This window comes from Sus scrofa, chromosome 10, assembly GCF_054392235.1.
Source record: "Sus scrofa isolate SSC_HxYL_T2T_F1_AM1 chromosome 10, Sscrofa_HxYL_maternal_Yorkshire_Landrace_v2.0, whole genome shotgun sequence".
NCBI classification, from domain to species: Eukaryota; Metazoa; Chordata; class Mammalia; order Artiodactyla; family Suidae; genus Sus; species Sus scrofa.
Window position 1 is genome coordinate 31,025,200 of NC_139392.1, and position 17,060 is coordinate 31,042,259.

General features: G+C 37.2%; 3 pseudogenes; all 3 read right to left on the reverse strand.

The window, feature by feature from the left end:
• Nucleotides 1–465: 465 nt before the first annotated feature.
• LOC100513141 (polyadenylate-binding protein 2 pseudogene) lies at nt 466–3,734 on the reverse strand (annotated as a pseudogene).
• A 395-nt stretch (nt 3,735–4,129) lies between these two features.
• Nucleotides 4,130–4,919, reverse strand: LOC146398918 (olfactory receptor 5D13-like; annotated as a pseudogene).
• Nucleotides 4,920–16,033: 11,114 nt separating this feature from the next.
• LOC100511497 (olfactory receptor 1165-like) lies at nt 16,034–16,964 on the reverse strand (annotated as a pseudogene).
• Nucleotides 16,965–17,060: the final 96 nt, after the last annotated feature.

Sequence of the window (17,060 nt, forward strand, 5' to 3'; positions counted from 1 at the left end):
ACAAAAAAGATGGGTGGAGTGGGTGGTAGACCTGGCAGGGTAGGTGTAGGCTGGAGCACAATGTGAAAGTTAGGGAGAAGATGGAGGGAAGGTAACAGGCACAGCAGTTTGGTGTCCTTACAGAGCCCTGGGTTTAAACAAATAAAAACAAAACCTCCCAACACCCATGCCCACTACAATTGACCAGACCCCGAAGTTGAAGGGGGACAGGGAAAATGGAGGAGCAGCTTGAGCAGTTGAGACATGTCCATAGTGAATCCCCAGAGTGAATGAACAGCCAGCCCCATAACCCACTCCTGAGGCCTTCCCCTACTCCACAAAACAGGTCCCTCCTCATCAGTTAGGGGATTCTCCTCCCTTCCACAGTATTTTTTTTATACTTTTTTCCATCAAGGTCCTCTTCTGTTTCTTTCTTTTTTTTTTTAATTCCTCTTTTCCTCTCTCTCCTCCTAATCCACACTCTTTTTAGTAAGGGGAATACCATGATGTCTCTCTCTAGCCTGGTCCCTGCAGATACAACATAGGGGCCTGCTGTTAAAATCACTGTAGACTCAAGAGCAGAAACTGTTGTAATTGGTGGTCCAAGCAAGGTATCTGGCTCATGGAAAACCCCTATCTACTATGCTGATGCCTGGTCTTTTGGTTCCTTTTGTGATCAACTTGTTTTGCCTTCTTCTAAATAGGAACTCATCTAAGGCCATGGAAGTCCTCACTGACTCTTTGTCTGAGAACTCTATATATGCAAACCCTTTAGGATGTCCACTAAATTTGTCACATAGCAACATGGTTGATGGAACCACAGCCATGAAAGTGTGCTTTCAGCTCTGCTGCTGCTGCACTATAGTGCACGTTGGCAACATAGATCTGGCATCAGCATCCATTTTCCCCTCAATGGACATGATAACTGGGCCAGCATTTCCTGGAGGTGGGCTCATATTCATATGCTTCTCTTCCATGTTCTGTAGCTCCTTTACCTTCTCAGCATATTCCTCCACCTCCCAGACTCAAGATTTGATCTCTTCCAACTCCAGACACTCAAAGGTGCCATTCCCCATGTCACCCTCCACTAGTTCCAGCTCTTCCTCCTCCTCCTGGCTGCTGAGGACACTGGAGCCAGCTCCTGGGAAAGACATGGGTGGGGGCATGAGGCCAGGGCAGCTCCTCATTGGGCTTTGGCTCTGGCTTTGTTTCCAGCAGCAGTTCCTCTGGCTCCAGATCGCCAGACTCTAAGCATTTCCTGTAGTGCCCTGCACCCCAGGGCCCCTCCCCAGCCTCTCCACCAGCCCTGGGCACAAGATGATGTCACTACCCCTGCCTGGAGCCCTGACCACCTGCAGCCCCTTATGCCACTGCCACCACAGCCATCACCACTCAGACTGTGTGTAATTTATTATAAAATTAAAGCATAAAAATTAGAATGGAAAAAGATCAGCCATCAAATAAAATACATAAAATCATCAATAGATCATCCATGAAAAAGAAATACACATCACTTTAAGCATTTAAGCAGATGCCAAAATTCAACTATATTTATTTGTAATTAAAATATACAAATGAGATTATTTAGTCAAAATTTCATATATCATAAAAGCTCATTAAGAATGTTTTGTTCAGAATGTGGTTTAAAAGTTATTTTCAAGACTGAAGGAAGTACTAAGTTTTGGTCAAGGTCATGAATGGTATTTTGGCAATGCTATGAACATGAGGAATTTCAATACATATATCAATGGACACAGCAATTTCACTTGCAGGAACTCACACTAAGAAAATTTCAAAAAAATATACTTGCAAAATTATCTCTTATAGAAAAAGCCTGAGGACATCATAAAGAGGACTGGATACACCAATTTTAATATGCCTTTGTACAATAGTTAAGAAGGTGAGGAAACAGAATGTGTTACATCTACACAGACTAGCATGTAAGGATTTTCAGGAGGCTGAGAAGTAAAGTGCAAAAAATAGTCATAAATAGTCATAATAGTGACTGCCTCTGGGTGAAAGAGAAGAATCTGGTTTGTGATAGTAGGAGGTTTATTCTACAATATTACATTTTGCATAAATGCAATTTTTATTGAATCAATATTATCAACACGACTTTACTACCCAAGGCAATCTACAGATTCAATGCAAGGCCTATCAAATTACCAAGCACATTTTCCACAGAACTAGAACAAAATATTTTTAAGTTTGTTTGGAAGCACAAAAGACCTGGAATAGCCAAAGCCATCCTGCGAAAGAAAAATGGAGCAGGAGTAATCAGGCTCCCTGACTTCAGACTATACTACAAAGATACAGTCATCAAAACCATATGGTACTGGCACAAAAACAGAAATTTAGATGTGTGGAACAGGAGAGAGAGCCCAGAATTAAACCTATGTACATACAGTCTACTAATCTATGAAAAAGGAGGCCAGAATATACAATGGAGAAAAGACAGTCCCTTTAATAAGTGGTACTGGGAAAACTGGACAGCTACATACAAAAGAATGAAATTAGAACACTCCCAAACACTGTACATGAAAATAAACTCAAAATGGATTAAAGACCTAAATATAAGACTGGATACCATAAAATTCTTAGAGGAAAACATAGGCCAAACACTCTGCAACATAACCCACAGCAAGATTTTCTTAGATCCACCGCCTAGAGTAATGACACTAAAAGCAAAAATAAACAGTTTGGACCTAATTAAACTTAAAATCATCTGCACAGCAAAGGGAACCCTAAAAAAAATGAAAAGGCAACTCACAGAATGGGAGAAAATCTTTACAAATGAATCAACATACAAAGGGTTAATCTCCAAAATTTATAAACACCTCCTGCAGCTCAATAACAACAACAACGAAAAAGTTAATAAAAAACCAAATCCAAAAAAAAAAAAAGGGAAGATCTAAACAGACAATTTTCCAAAGAGGATATATGAATGCCAAAAAACATATAAGAAGTTGTTCATCACTAATCCTTAGAGAAATGCAAATCCAAACCACTATGAGGTACCACCTTATACCAGCCCGAATGGATTTAATCAAAAATATACAAACAATAAATGGGGAAGAGGGTATGGAGAAAAGGGAACCCTATTACACTGTTGGTGGGAAAGTAAATTGGTACAACCACTGTGGAAAACTCTATGGAGGTTTATCAGATAACTAAAAATAGAATTAACATTCGATCCAGCAATCCCAATCCTGGGCCTCTATCCAGAGAAAAACATGACTTGAAAACATACATGTAGTACTATGTCCATTGCACCACTATATGCAATAGCCAAAACATGGAAACAACCTGAACATCCATCAATAGAGGACTAAAGAAGATGTTATGTATATACAAAATGGAATATTTTTGGCCATTACAAGGAAAGAAATAATGGCATTTGCAGCAATGTGGACAGACCTAGAAATTATCATGCTAAGTGAAGTTGGTCAGACAGTGAGACACCAACATCATATGCTATCAATTACATGTGAAATCTTAAAAAAAGGACACAATGAACTTCTTTGCAGAACAGATAGTGACTCACAGACTTTGAAGAACTTATGGTTTCCAAAGGAGACAACTTGGGGTGCTGGGGATTTGGGATGAAAATTCTATAAAATTTGGTTGTGTTCATCATTGTACATTTATAAATGTAATAAAATTCATTGAGTTAAAAAAAACTTTGACTATTTTTATACAATAAATAGTAAAGGATTCACTAAGTTACAGTAGGCTGAAACATTTGTCAAAGCCATCTCTAGGGTACGAGTTTCCTGATTCTAGAGGATCATCTTAGACCTTCCCTTATCTGATGAGGTGGGAATCAGTTTTACTTTGGAAACAGATATATACAATGATATTGTACATAGTAAAGTGTCTAAAAATAATTTATAAATATTTCAAATAACAGTCAAATAATTTTATTTTTTCTATTCGGGTTTACATGTAGTTTACGGCTATTCCTCTAAACATTCTTGTGTGCAACAATCAATAATCAACAATCAATAAAATGTCCTACTATAGACATATTAACTAAAACTGATTTTTAAAAGATTTGAACTTGAATAAATTATTGTACTACAAGAGTTGAACAATCTGCAGCATAGGAAATCACATTATCTTCAGAAATAATGTAATGAATCTCACAGTACTATATCGAGTGACTATGCAAATTTGTGAGAACTAATTTTCTGAAAATGTTTTCACATCTTTATTTTCAAGGCTGTATATCAAGGGGTTCAGCATGGAAAGCACTACTGTGTAAAATGCAGAAGGCACTTTAACTGTGGGCAAAGACTTTTCAGGGTTAGGGTTACAGTAAAGGAAAAGGATGGTTCCATGGAATACGGTGATAGCTGTCAGGTTGGAGGCACAGGTAGAGAAGGTTTACTCGTGTTCACTTGCAGTAGGCATCCTCAGAACAGTGATAAAAATGAGTATATAGGGTGTCAGAATTATCATCAGGCTGCTTGATTCATTGAATATGGCAATAATAAAACATAGCATCTGACTGATATAGGGGTTTGATCAGGAGACAGAGGCCAGTACAGAATGGTCACAGATAAAATTATTTATGATGTTAGACTCATGATAAGATAATGTAAGAAGAAAATATGTAAATGTCAGGGAACACACTATCCCCCATGAGCAAGACCCAGCCACCAGCAGAACACAAAGCTTCTGAGATATAGCAGTGATATAGAGAGCAAGGGGTTACAAATGGCCACAAAACTATCATAGGCCATCACTTCTAACATGACGGTTTCTGTTACTCCAAATATCTGAGCAAAACAAAATTGCACAACAGATCCAGAGAAGGAGAAATCCAGGAAGAAAGCCAGGAAGAAAACCAGGAAGAGTGGAACCTGTAGTACTGGGTATTCTAAAAAACCCAGAAGAATAAATGTGGGAGTGATACTCTGATTTCCTTCTGATAACATCATGACCTCTATTGAATAAAGAACCAAAAGTTATTCCTGAAAAGTAGACATTAATAGAAAAGAGAAACAGAGACGGAGGAAACTTCATAGGTCTCATTGAAGTTGATACAGAACAGTGATTCTTGGAGTTCCCATCATGGTTCATGGTGGGTTAAGAATCTGACTAGTACCCATGAGAATGTAGTTCTATCCCTAGCCTTGCTCTGTGGGTTAAGGGCAAGGTGTTCCTGCAGGCTTCAGCATAGGTCGCCAATATAGCTTGGATCCTGCGGTGCTGTGGCATAAGCCAGCAGCTGCAGCTCCTGTTCAACGCATAGCCTGGGAACTTCCATATGATGCAGGTGAGGCTCTAAAAAGACAAAAAAAGAAAGAGAGAGAAAGAAGAGTGTTTCTCGAAGTATGGTCCTCAAACCAGCAGCAGCAAGAGCAGCTGAGAATTTTTTAGGGATGCAAAGTCTCCAGTATCATCACTAAATTCCAGAATCAAAAACTCCAGAATGCAGCCTGCAATTTATGGTTTAACCAGCTCTCCAGGTGATATTGAGGAATGATAAATTATAAGAATCACTAAAATATATATAATAATCATGCTACTGTCTAAAATTTAGCCTTCATTACTGAATTGGTGAATTAATATTAATATATGACAGAACTGAAGTACAAATTTAGACCAAAAATAAATTATAGAAAACAACAGCAAGAGAGGTAAGACAGAAGCAAAGAGTACCTTGTTATGGTTCTAAGAATGATACTAACAGAGGTCCCATCGTTGCTCGGTGGTAGTGAACCTGGCTAGTATCCATGAGAATGCAGGCTCAATCCCTGGCCTTGTTCCGTGGCCTAAGGATCTGACATTGCCATGAGGTGTGGCTTGAATCCAGCATTGCTATGGCACAGGCCATCAGCTATACCTCCTATTACAACCCCCTAACCTGGGAACTTCCATAGGCCACAGGGGTAGTCATAAAAAAGACCAAAATAAACAAACAAAAAGAACTACATTTAGGATCCATACATCACATGACATTGCAGAGTGTCAGATAAATCTTATGTTTTTGATTTTTTTCAGACATTATAAAGAATTAAATACCCATAGAATGTATGAGTTGGAATAAATCAAAAATTGTATCTAGTCCCATGCCTTCCTTCTGGTGCTTAAAAATTCATTACAGAACCTTACCCATGAAATGATCATGTAGCCACCACCAAAACCTCTGTTAATGGTACACTGCCTCCTGATGAAATTTTATGGGACTTTTATTGAGATTTTATTTAGCATTTTTATTTTTCAATTAAAGTTAATTAATTAAATTGCATTTATTATACATTAATGTGCTTTTTAGGTCATCTATTCTGATATACATTTGAAGATTATAAATATATACAATATAAAATATATATAATATAAATAGAACAACAGGTATGTAGTAGTTCAACAACAATAATTTCATACAAAATATGTCCTAAGGTACAATGAGATATAAGCCCTCTTTATGATGAGGCAAACTTTAGGAAGATAAGATTTTTTCAAACTTTAGGAAGATAAGGAGGTGAAAGCAGTAATGACATAGAATAAATGACTGCAAGATATAGTCAAAAAACTGCCAGAAAATTACATGGATGATTCTGTTTCATCTTACTAGTTTTGTCTGGATCAAGTGTTGGACTCCAGACATAGCTCCATGAATGCCTACTTTACATGCACTATAAACAACCCCAGACATAAAGCATATGCCTTCAGAATATTCTTCCCAATAGCAAAAGGGACTGGGCAGATAAATTCCAAATATCCATTATCATTCAGGCTTGTTTATATATTTACTTATTTATTTGTCCATCTGTACCTGCTGATAAGTGGAAGTTCCTGGGCCAGGGATCCAACCAGCATTGCAGCTGCAGCCTGTGCCACAGCTACAGTGACGAGGAGTCTCCTGCAATATCTGAAAATATTAGCAAAACCCTGGTATATTAGGGAGATTGATACTACTCTTCTGATTTATTGGAACAATTACATTAATACCAATATATACTCAGAAAAAATACTTGGTATTAAACCCTAGCACTTTCAAATAATTTTGGAAAAATATCTGGATTAGAATTAGGCTTATTAGGTTTATTCTCAAATTGAAACTAGGCCTATGAGGTTTAAAAATCAATAAATAGCCTATAAATTTTTTTCAGCTTCGCCATCGCTCACCACTGCCAGTTTCTGTAACACAGAACTTAATTATCAGAAACACTTCATGCTGTCTTAGTGATAATTAAAATGTCTCTGACCAGGAGTTCCCATTGCAGCTCAGTGAGTTAACAAACTGATATCATGTCCTTGAGGATGTGGGTTCAATATCAGGCCTTGCTCATTGGATTAAGTATCCAGCATTGCCACAATCTGCAGCATAGTTTGCAGATGTGGCTTGGATCTAGTGTTTCCATGACTGTGGCATAGCTACAGTTCTAAGTTGACTCTAGCCTCATAACTTCCATATGCTACATGTCGGGCCTTAAGAAGAAAAACAAAATGTCTCTGACCATATAAAAGGGCTACCTATAATTTTTAAAGTGAGCTATATGAGCTGGAGCTCCATCTTTTTCATCTAAATTGAAAGATACCGAAAGAGACATGAACTGACATGAAACCAGAAAACATTGATCAATTTATGAAGGAGGCCTTTGTATGATTGATGAACCTCAGGAACTTTCATGCTCAGTAATCAAACATTTTTTAAGATATCAACAGGCTTAAGCTTGTAACAAAAGTGGCAGTATATTTCAATGAGACTGCAAGTAAAATGGCATTTTATTTGCAAGACATAATAATGAATGCAAAGAAAAAAAATAAAGCTGAATTGCCTTTCCAAACTTTGCTAAACTGTGGGTCTTATATTTGCTTCTGTGACCATGAATGTATAAACTACAGAGAATTATAATAGGAGTATTACTCAGTGGACCAGAAAACCATATAGTTATTTGAAACTCTGTCTCTTGGGTTACTATGGTAGATGTGTTTCATCTAAATCATTTAGATGAAAAAGATGGAGCTCCAGCTCATATAGCTCACTTTAAAAATTATAGGTAGCCCTTTTATATGGTCAGAGACATTTTGTTTTTCTTCTTAAGGCCTGACATGTAGCATATGGAAGTTATGAGGCTAGAGTCAACTTAGAACAGTAGCTATGCCACAGCCATGCCAAGTATATGATTTATATTTCTAAATCTATTTCATTACTTACTTTTATTTTATATTTTATCTTTTATTTATACATACATTTTTTCTACTGTATATCATGGTGACCCAGATACACATTCCATAATATATATTTAGACCAAAAATATATTATAGAAAACAAAAGCAAGAGAGGTAAGACAGAAGCAATGAGTACCTTGTTATGGTTCTAAGAATGATACTAACAGAGGTCCCATCATTGCTCGGTGGTAATGAACCTGGCTAGCATCCATGAGGATGCAGGCTCAATCCCTGGCCTTGTTCCTGTTCCATGGGCTAAGGATCTGACATTGCCATGAGGTGTGGCTTGAATCAACATGGTAGTATATTTCAATGAGACTGCAAGTAAAATGGCACTTTATTTGCAGGACATAATAATGAATGCAAAGTAAAAAAAATAAGCTGAATTCCCTTTCTAAACTTTGCTAAACTGTGGGTCTTATACTTGCCTCTGTGACAGTGAACATATAAGCTACAGAGAATTATAATTGGAGTATTGCTCAGTGGTTGACAAAACTATATAATTATTTGAAACACTATCACTTGGGTCACCATGGTAGATGCATTTTCTAACAATGTATGTCCCATCATAAGTGACTAGACAGAGTTCCCAGTGCTACACAGCAGGATCCCATTGCTAACCCATCCCAAAGGCAACATTCTATAACACTTTACCCCAAGATCCCAGGCCCTCCTATTCCCTCCCCTTCCCCATTGGCAACCACGAGTCTATTCTCCAAGTCCATGATTTTATTTTCTGTTGAAAGGTTCCTTTGTGCCATATATTATATTCTAGATATAAGTGATATCATGTGGCATTTGTCTTTCTCTTTCTGACTCTCTTCACTCAAGATGAGTCTCTAGGTCCATCCCTGTTGTTGCAAATGGCATTATTTTGTTCTTTTTTTATCATGTCTCTCTAATCCAATCATCCATCAGTGGATATTTGTGTTGCTTCCATGTCTTGGCTATTGTGAATAGTGCTGCAAGGAACATTAGGCTGCATGTGTTTTTTTTTTTTTAAGGAGAGTTTTGTCTGGATTTATGCCCAAGAGTGGGATTGCTGGGTCACATGGTAGTTCTATGTATAGATTTCTAAGGTACTTCCATACTGTTCTCCATAGTGGCTATACCAGCTTACATTCCCACCAACAGTGCAAGAAGTTTCCCTTTTCTCCACACCCCCTCCTGTATTTGTTATTTGTGGACTTATTAATAATGACCATTCTGAATGGTGTGAAGTGGTGGTATCTCATGGTAGTTTTGATTTGCATTTCTCTAATGATCAGTGATGTTGAGCATTTTTTCAAGTGCTTGCTGGCCATCTGTATTTCTTCCTTGGAGAAATATCTATTCAGGTCTTTTACCAATTGTACAATTGGGCTGTTGGCTTTTTTGACTGTTGAGTTGTATAAGTTGCTTGTTTTTCCTAAAGATTAAGCCATTGTCCATTGCATCACTTGACACTATTTTATCCCATTCTGTAAGTTTTTTTTTTTTGTTTTCTTTTTCATTTCCTTTTCTGTGCAAAAGCTTGTCTGTTTGATTAGGTCTAATTTGGTACATTTTTGCTCATACTTCTGTTGCTTTGGGAGACTGACCTGAGAAAACATTTGTAAGGTTGATGTCAGAGAATGTTTTGCCTACGTTCTCTTCCATGAGTTTGATGGTGTCTTGTGTATGGGACGGTGCAAAAGCAGTGCTCAGAGGGAAGTTCATAGGAACACAAGCCTTCCTCAAAAAGAAGAAAAATCTCAAGTTGACAAATTAGCCCACCACCTAAATGAATAAGAAAAAGAAGAACAAGCAAAACCTAAAATCAGCAGAAGGAAGGAAATCATAAAGACCAAAGAGGAAATCACTAAAATAGAGATTCAAAAAATAATAGACAAAATCAACCAAACCAAGAGCTGATTCTTTGAAAAGGTAAACAAAATTGACAACCCCCTGGCTAGACTCTCCAAATAGAGGAGAGAAAAAACTCAAATAAACAAAATATGAAATGAAAAAAGGAGAAGTCACACGGATACTACAAAAATACAAAAAAAAAAAAACCATGAAAATACTATCAACAATTATATTCCAAAAAATTCAACAACCTAGAGGAAATAGACAACTTTGTAGAGACTTACAGCCTGTCAAAACTGAATCAAGAAGAAATAGATCAACTGAACAGACTGATCACTAGAAATGAAATTGAATATGTCATAAAAACACTCTCTACAAATAAAAGTCCAGGACCAGATGGATTCACAGGTGATTTCTACTAAACATACAAAGAGGCATTTTTACCCATCCTTCTTAAGCTTTTTCAAAAGGTTGACGAACTGAGAACACTCCCAAAGACATCCTGTGATGCCACCATTACCCTAATTCCAAAACCAGACAAAGATACCACCAAAAAAGAAAATTATTGGTCAATCTCTTTGATGAATATAGACACAAAAATTCTCAACAAAAATTTAGCCAACTGAATCAACAACATATCAACAAGAGAGTACACCACAACCAGTTGGGATTCATTCCAGGCTCCCAAGGATGGTTCAACATATGTAAATCAATCAACATCATACACCACATTAAAAAAAGAAAAGTCAAAAACCACATGATCATCTCAATAGATGCAGGAAAAGCATCTGACACAGTACAACATCGCTTTGTGATAAAAACTCTTACCAAAGTGGATATAGAGGGAACATTCCTTAACATAATCAAAGCCATTTATGACAAACCCACAGCAAATATAATACTCAAAGGAGAAAAATTGAAAGCCTTCCCACTAAAATCTGGAACAAGACAAGGATGTCCACTCTCATACTGTTATTCAACATAGTATTGGAAGTCCTAGCCACAGCAATCAGACAAACAAAAGAAATAAAAGGCATCCATATAGGAAGAGAAGAGGTGAAACTGTCACTATATGCAGATGACGTGATCTCTGTATAGAAAACCCCAAAGACTCAACACAAAACTACTTGAACTGATCAGCAAGTAGAGCAGAGTAGCAGGATATAAATTAACATTCAGAAATCAGTCACATTTATGTATACTTACAATTAAATATTAGAAAATGAGTGCAAAAAATACAATACCTTTTAAAATTGCACCCCCAAAAATAAAATACCTGGAAAAACACCTGACCAAGGAGGTACTTATATGCCAAGAACTATAAAACATTAATCAAGGAGATTAAAGAAGATGTAAAAAATGGAAAGATATTCCATGCTCCAGGTTTGGAAAAATTAATATTGCAAAAACGGCCATACTATCCAAAGCAATCTACAGATTCAATGCAATCCCTATTAAATTACCCATGACATTTTTCACAGAGCTAGAACCAACAATCCAAAAAATCATATGGAACCACACAATACCCAGAGTTGCCAAAGCAATCCAAAGGAACAAAAACCATGCAGAAGGCATAACTCTCACAGACTTCAGGCAATATTACAAAACCACAGTCATGAAGAGAATGTGGTACTGGTACCAAAACAGACATACTGACCAATGGAACAGTATAGAGAACCCAGAAATAAACCCAGACACCTTTGGTCAATTAATCTTTGACAAAGGAGGCAAGAATATGAAATGGAAAAAAGACAGTCTTTTCAGCAAGTATTGCTGGGAAACCTGGTCAGCTGCATGTAAATCCATGAAACTAGAACACACCCTCCCACCATGCACCAAAATAAACTCAAAATGGCTTAAAGACTTAAATGTAAGACAAGGCATCATTACTTACTTTTAGGTTTTGAGCTATTGAAAGAATACATAGTCAAAGAAGTAAACATTAACTGTAGGATTTTAAATAAGGAAAAAAGAACAATCTAGATGTAATTGTTATGAATTCAACTGAATTTCAAATCCTATATTCAGAAGTACCGTAGAGAAACTTGGCCAACATGACCTGAAGCAAAGGATGGATTTGACCCCTACCAGTGGGAATATGTGCTTATTGTTTACCCCTGATGTGATGTGAGGACAGAAGATATACCTCTGTGATATTCTTCCCCCAAACCCATAATCCCAGCTTAATATGAGATAAATCATTAGATAAGCCCATATTTGGAAGCATCCTACAGGATACCTCATCACTACTCCTTAGACTCCTCAAAGCCAAGAAAAACAAGGAAAGAGTGAAAATCCATCACAGACAGAGGTGATTTGGGAGACATGCCAACTTAATGCAATGTGGTCCCCTGGACTGGATCACAGAAAAGAAAAAGGACTTTTTTTGTCTTTTTGTTTTTTTTTTTTTTTTTTGCCTTTTCTAGGGTTGCTCCCACAGCATATGGAGGTTCCCAGGCTAGGGGTCTAATTGGAGCTGTAGACACTGGCCTACACCAGAGCCACAGCAATGCAGGATCTAAGCTGGGTCTGCAACCTACACCACAGCTCACAGCAACACCAGATCCTTAACCCATTGAGCAAGGCCAGGGATCGAACCCAAAACCCCATCGTTCCTAGTCAGATTCGTTAACCCCTGCACCATGATGGGAACTTCAGAAAAAGGACATTAATGGAAAAAACTGATAGAATCCAAATAAAATTTATATTTTAGCCATCATAATGTAACATTATTTCTTTTTTTTAAATTTTTATTTTATGGTGGGAAAAACACTTAACATGAGATCTACTATAAGGTATTTTTGTCTCTTTATGGATTTCCCAGACAAGGTATTAGATCTGAGCAACAGTTGCCACCTACTGTGGCAACACTGGATGCTTTAACTCAGTCTGCGGGGCTGGGGAATCAAACCTGTGTCCTGGTGCTGCAGAGATGCTGATGATCCCATTGCATCATAGCAGGAACTCCTTCGGAAATACTCAAGTGTACAGTACAGCATTGTTGAATACAGATATAATTTTGTACAGCATGTCCCTAGATCTTATTCATCTTATTTGACTGAAACTTTGTGCCCATTGATTTGTAACTTCCCATTTCCCCTCCACTAGCCTCTGGCAACTGATATTCCCCTCTTAAGGTTATGAATTTTATTATATTATATATGTCCTGTAAATGAATCATATAGTATTTTTCTCTCTCTGGGACTTAGAAAAATGTTTTCAGTGTTCATCCATGTGGTCACATGTTATAGAATTTCCATCTTTTTTAAAGCCAAATTGCATTCCATTGTTTATATATAAAACATTTTTTTAAATCAAAATGTCCACAGATATTTAGGTTGTTTCCATATCTTGGCCGTTGTGAGGGGTTCTACAATGAACATGGCAAACCTAATTATCTCCTTGAAAACTAGATTAGAATTTTTTGATAAGTATCCAGAAATAGGATTACTGGATCATGTACAACTCAATTTTTAATTCATAAAGAACCTCCGTACTGTTTTCCACAGCAGTTGCACCATTTTCCTTAATACTAACAATGTACAGTGAGGTGTGATGAAAAGTCTCTGAAATATCTTTGAACCTTATTTTGTAAATCAAAAATTATTAAAAATTGTAAAATTTATTTCTAAAAATCTATCATTTAATAGTCCCATTTTATTTGCATCTCTAATAACACAACCAGTTCTGCTTTAGGCCAAGACACCATCCCCTCTGAACTGAAATAGTGTAATCATAATAAGCAACCTCTCAGCCTCCACTCCCCCCCCAACTTTGAACCACTTTGAAACCCCCCTTGTAAGATTTTGTGTTTAATGTCTGTGGCTGTGAGTGTGTTGGGAATAAGTTGAAGGGTGGTGGTTTGGGGATAGTAAGTAATATTTTTGGACTTTTATAACTAAATAAGAACTAATTTAATGAATCCAAACTCATGTATTATTTCCTGATAATATGCACATTTCACAAACAAGACACAAAAATTATAATTCCCTAGACCACAGAATTGGTATGTGGAGAAGTCTGGCTTCAAATATCATCCTCAGAGTTCCTGTTGTGGCTGTTAAAAAGAAACCTATAGAACTGTAGAGAAATATGCCAGATTTTGAAGGAAAATTTTAGTTTAAAACTGTGGTGGAAGCAAGTTGGAGCAGTAAAGTGTCATTGAGCTCTGGATTAATCACCAGTGTTTTCTGGAAGGGTTGTTTGTTTTTTTTTTTTTACCATAAACTTGATATTAAAAGGTAGTGATGCGGAAGTTTCTGCTGTGGCTCAGTGGGTTAAGAACCTGACTAGTATCCATGAGGATGCAGATTTGATTTCTGGCCATGTTATGTGAGTTAAGGATTCATCATTGCTGTGAGCTGCAGTGTAGGTCACAGATGTAGCTCAAATCTGGTGTTGCTGTGGCTGTAGTGCAGCCCAGCAGCTGCAGCTCCGATTCAACCCCTAGCCTGGGAACTTCTATATGCCACGTATACAACCATAAGAAGTGAATACCATCCCCTTCATGCAAGAGAAACTGCAAAATCACAGCAGCCTTAGGACATACTCCAAACGTAACAATTTTTAAGGGTATTTTTTAATGGCTGCATCAATAATGAGATTAAATTATAAACTAAAATAAGGTATTACTACTCACCTACAACTTGAAAATAAGAAATATCCCATGAATATATTAAATATTGGCAAGAATGGGCAATAATTAGAATTCAGCTGCAATATGTGTAGAGTGAAAACTAATACAACTAACTGGGAAATTGTATGATGGTATCTAGTAAAAGAAAAGAAACAAGTTCCCTTTGATCCAGAACATTCAACATAGGTCTTTACTCACAGAATGACAGCTTATGTGCAATGCAGTGCATCCTTGTGTAAGAAAGTTCACAGCAACATTTCCATTAAAGACAGAAAAGGAAATATCCAGGAGAGAAATCGCTGGATCATATAGCAGTTCTATTTTTAATTTTGGGAGGAACACCTCCACGATGTTTTCCATACAGGATGTAATTGGCTGCACCAATTTACATTCTCACCAATGGTGTACAAGGATTCTCTTTTCTCCACATTCTCTCCGACACTGGTGTTTTTTAGACTTTGTAGAAGGAAGGGAGCTGGGGCAATTTAGGGATATTGAATTAAAGTACACAAAATACTCTGTATGCAGTAGCTAAGAAATGAGAATATATTGTATAGCACAGGAATTATATCTATTATCTTGTAATAATTTGTTTGTTTTTCTTTTATCGGGCTGTATCCACAGCATTTGGAAGTTCCCAGGCTTGGGGTCCAATCAGAGCTGCAGCTGTCAGCTGACAACACAGCCACAGAAATGCCAGATCTCAGCTACATACGCATCCAACAATGCAGCTTGAAGCAATGCCAGATATGAGGGCGTCTGCACACTAAAACTTTATATGCATTTCAAAAGGAGACGAAAAGGTAACTTTGAGATTCTCATAACCTATTATCAGGTGTTGTAACTGAAAAGAAAAAGTTCTGAATATGACACAGTCCTTGAAGCAATTTGTTCCTGGTGGTGGTAGAGAGGCACTGTGACTAGAGAATGTGTATGGTAATGTTGTAAAGTGCTGACAGTGTTTTATCTTTAATTTCTTGGAGACAGTAACCTACAGAATTCTTATTCAGAATGTTTTCTGCTTGTTTTTCATATTTCCTGATGTGAGATAGAGAGGAAGAGAAAAGGCAAGGCAGCAGAAAAGCAGGGAAGAAAACACAGAAGGGTAATAAATTATAGGCTTCTGGAAATTACTGATGTGGACATCTTTAGAGGAATGTTTTTAAGCCTCTTACATTCTGGGAGTGATACATAAACAGAATTTTCTTTCTTTTTTTTCCCTATGAACTTAATATGATTTTTTAAAATACAGTAAGATTTAATGGTCATATATATATATATACACACATATATTATCTGATTTACTCAATAAATTGTAATACCATTACTAGAAAAAACTTAAATAAAAATTAAAATGTATAAAAACATTTAAGAAAATAACTCCTCTCTCTCTTGTCAAAATTACATTTAGTGAGAAAACCGTTGTTCAGCATTGATTAACTTTCTGATTGATACTTTCATATTATTTCTAAGGCTATAGATAACGGAGTTTAGCATGGGCATCACCACTGTGTAAAACACAGAGGCTATTTTGATGAAGACAAATGATCTTTTGGAGATGGGCACACAGTAAAGAAGAAGAAAGGTCCCATGTAAGATGGTGATGGTCGTCAGGTAGGAGGCACAGGTGGAGAAGACTTTTCAGAGCCCACCAGCAAATGACATCTTGATAATCATGACAATGATGAAAAGATAGGAAGAGAGGTTAGTCAGCAGGCTACAAGCCTCATTGACTGTGGAAATGATAAAACTCAGCATCAGGTTGAAATAATTGTCAGAGCAGGAGGCAGAGATGATGGCAAAATACTCACAGCAAGCATGGTTTATAATGTTAGAACCACAGAAGGAGAGTTCCGAAAGAGAGTGTCAAGGAACATAACCCACCCCATGAGCAAGTTGAGGCTACCAGGAGGGTACAGCGCTTAGGAGATATAGAAACCATGTAGAGCAGGGGGTTGCAAATAGCCACAAACTGGTTATAAGCCATCACAGCTAACATGAATATTTCTACAATCACAAATGTGCAGCCAAAGGAAAACCGCGTCATGCAACCCATGTAAGAGATAGTCCTTATTTCCACAAACAAGATCTCTAAGAGTTTGGGTGTGGTAATAGAAGAGTATCAGAAATCAAGAAAGGAGAGATAGCCAAGAAAATAGTACAAAGGAGTGTGAAGGTTGGAATTCATTGTGATGATCACAATCAAACGCATGTTCCCCACTACAGAGACTGTGTAGATGGCCAAGAAGACCAAGAAGAGGGGCGCCCGGAGGTGTGGGTATTCAGAGAAGCCCAGGAGGATGAAGGTGATTCCAACACTCTGATTTCTCTTTTCCATCACTATGGTTCCTGCTGGAGAAAATCAGAGAGTCCTTCCTGAGCAACCAAATGTTACAAAGCTCGTGGCTATTATTTTTTTTTCCCCCTCAGGTTG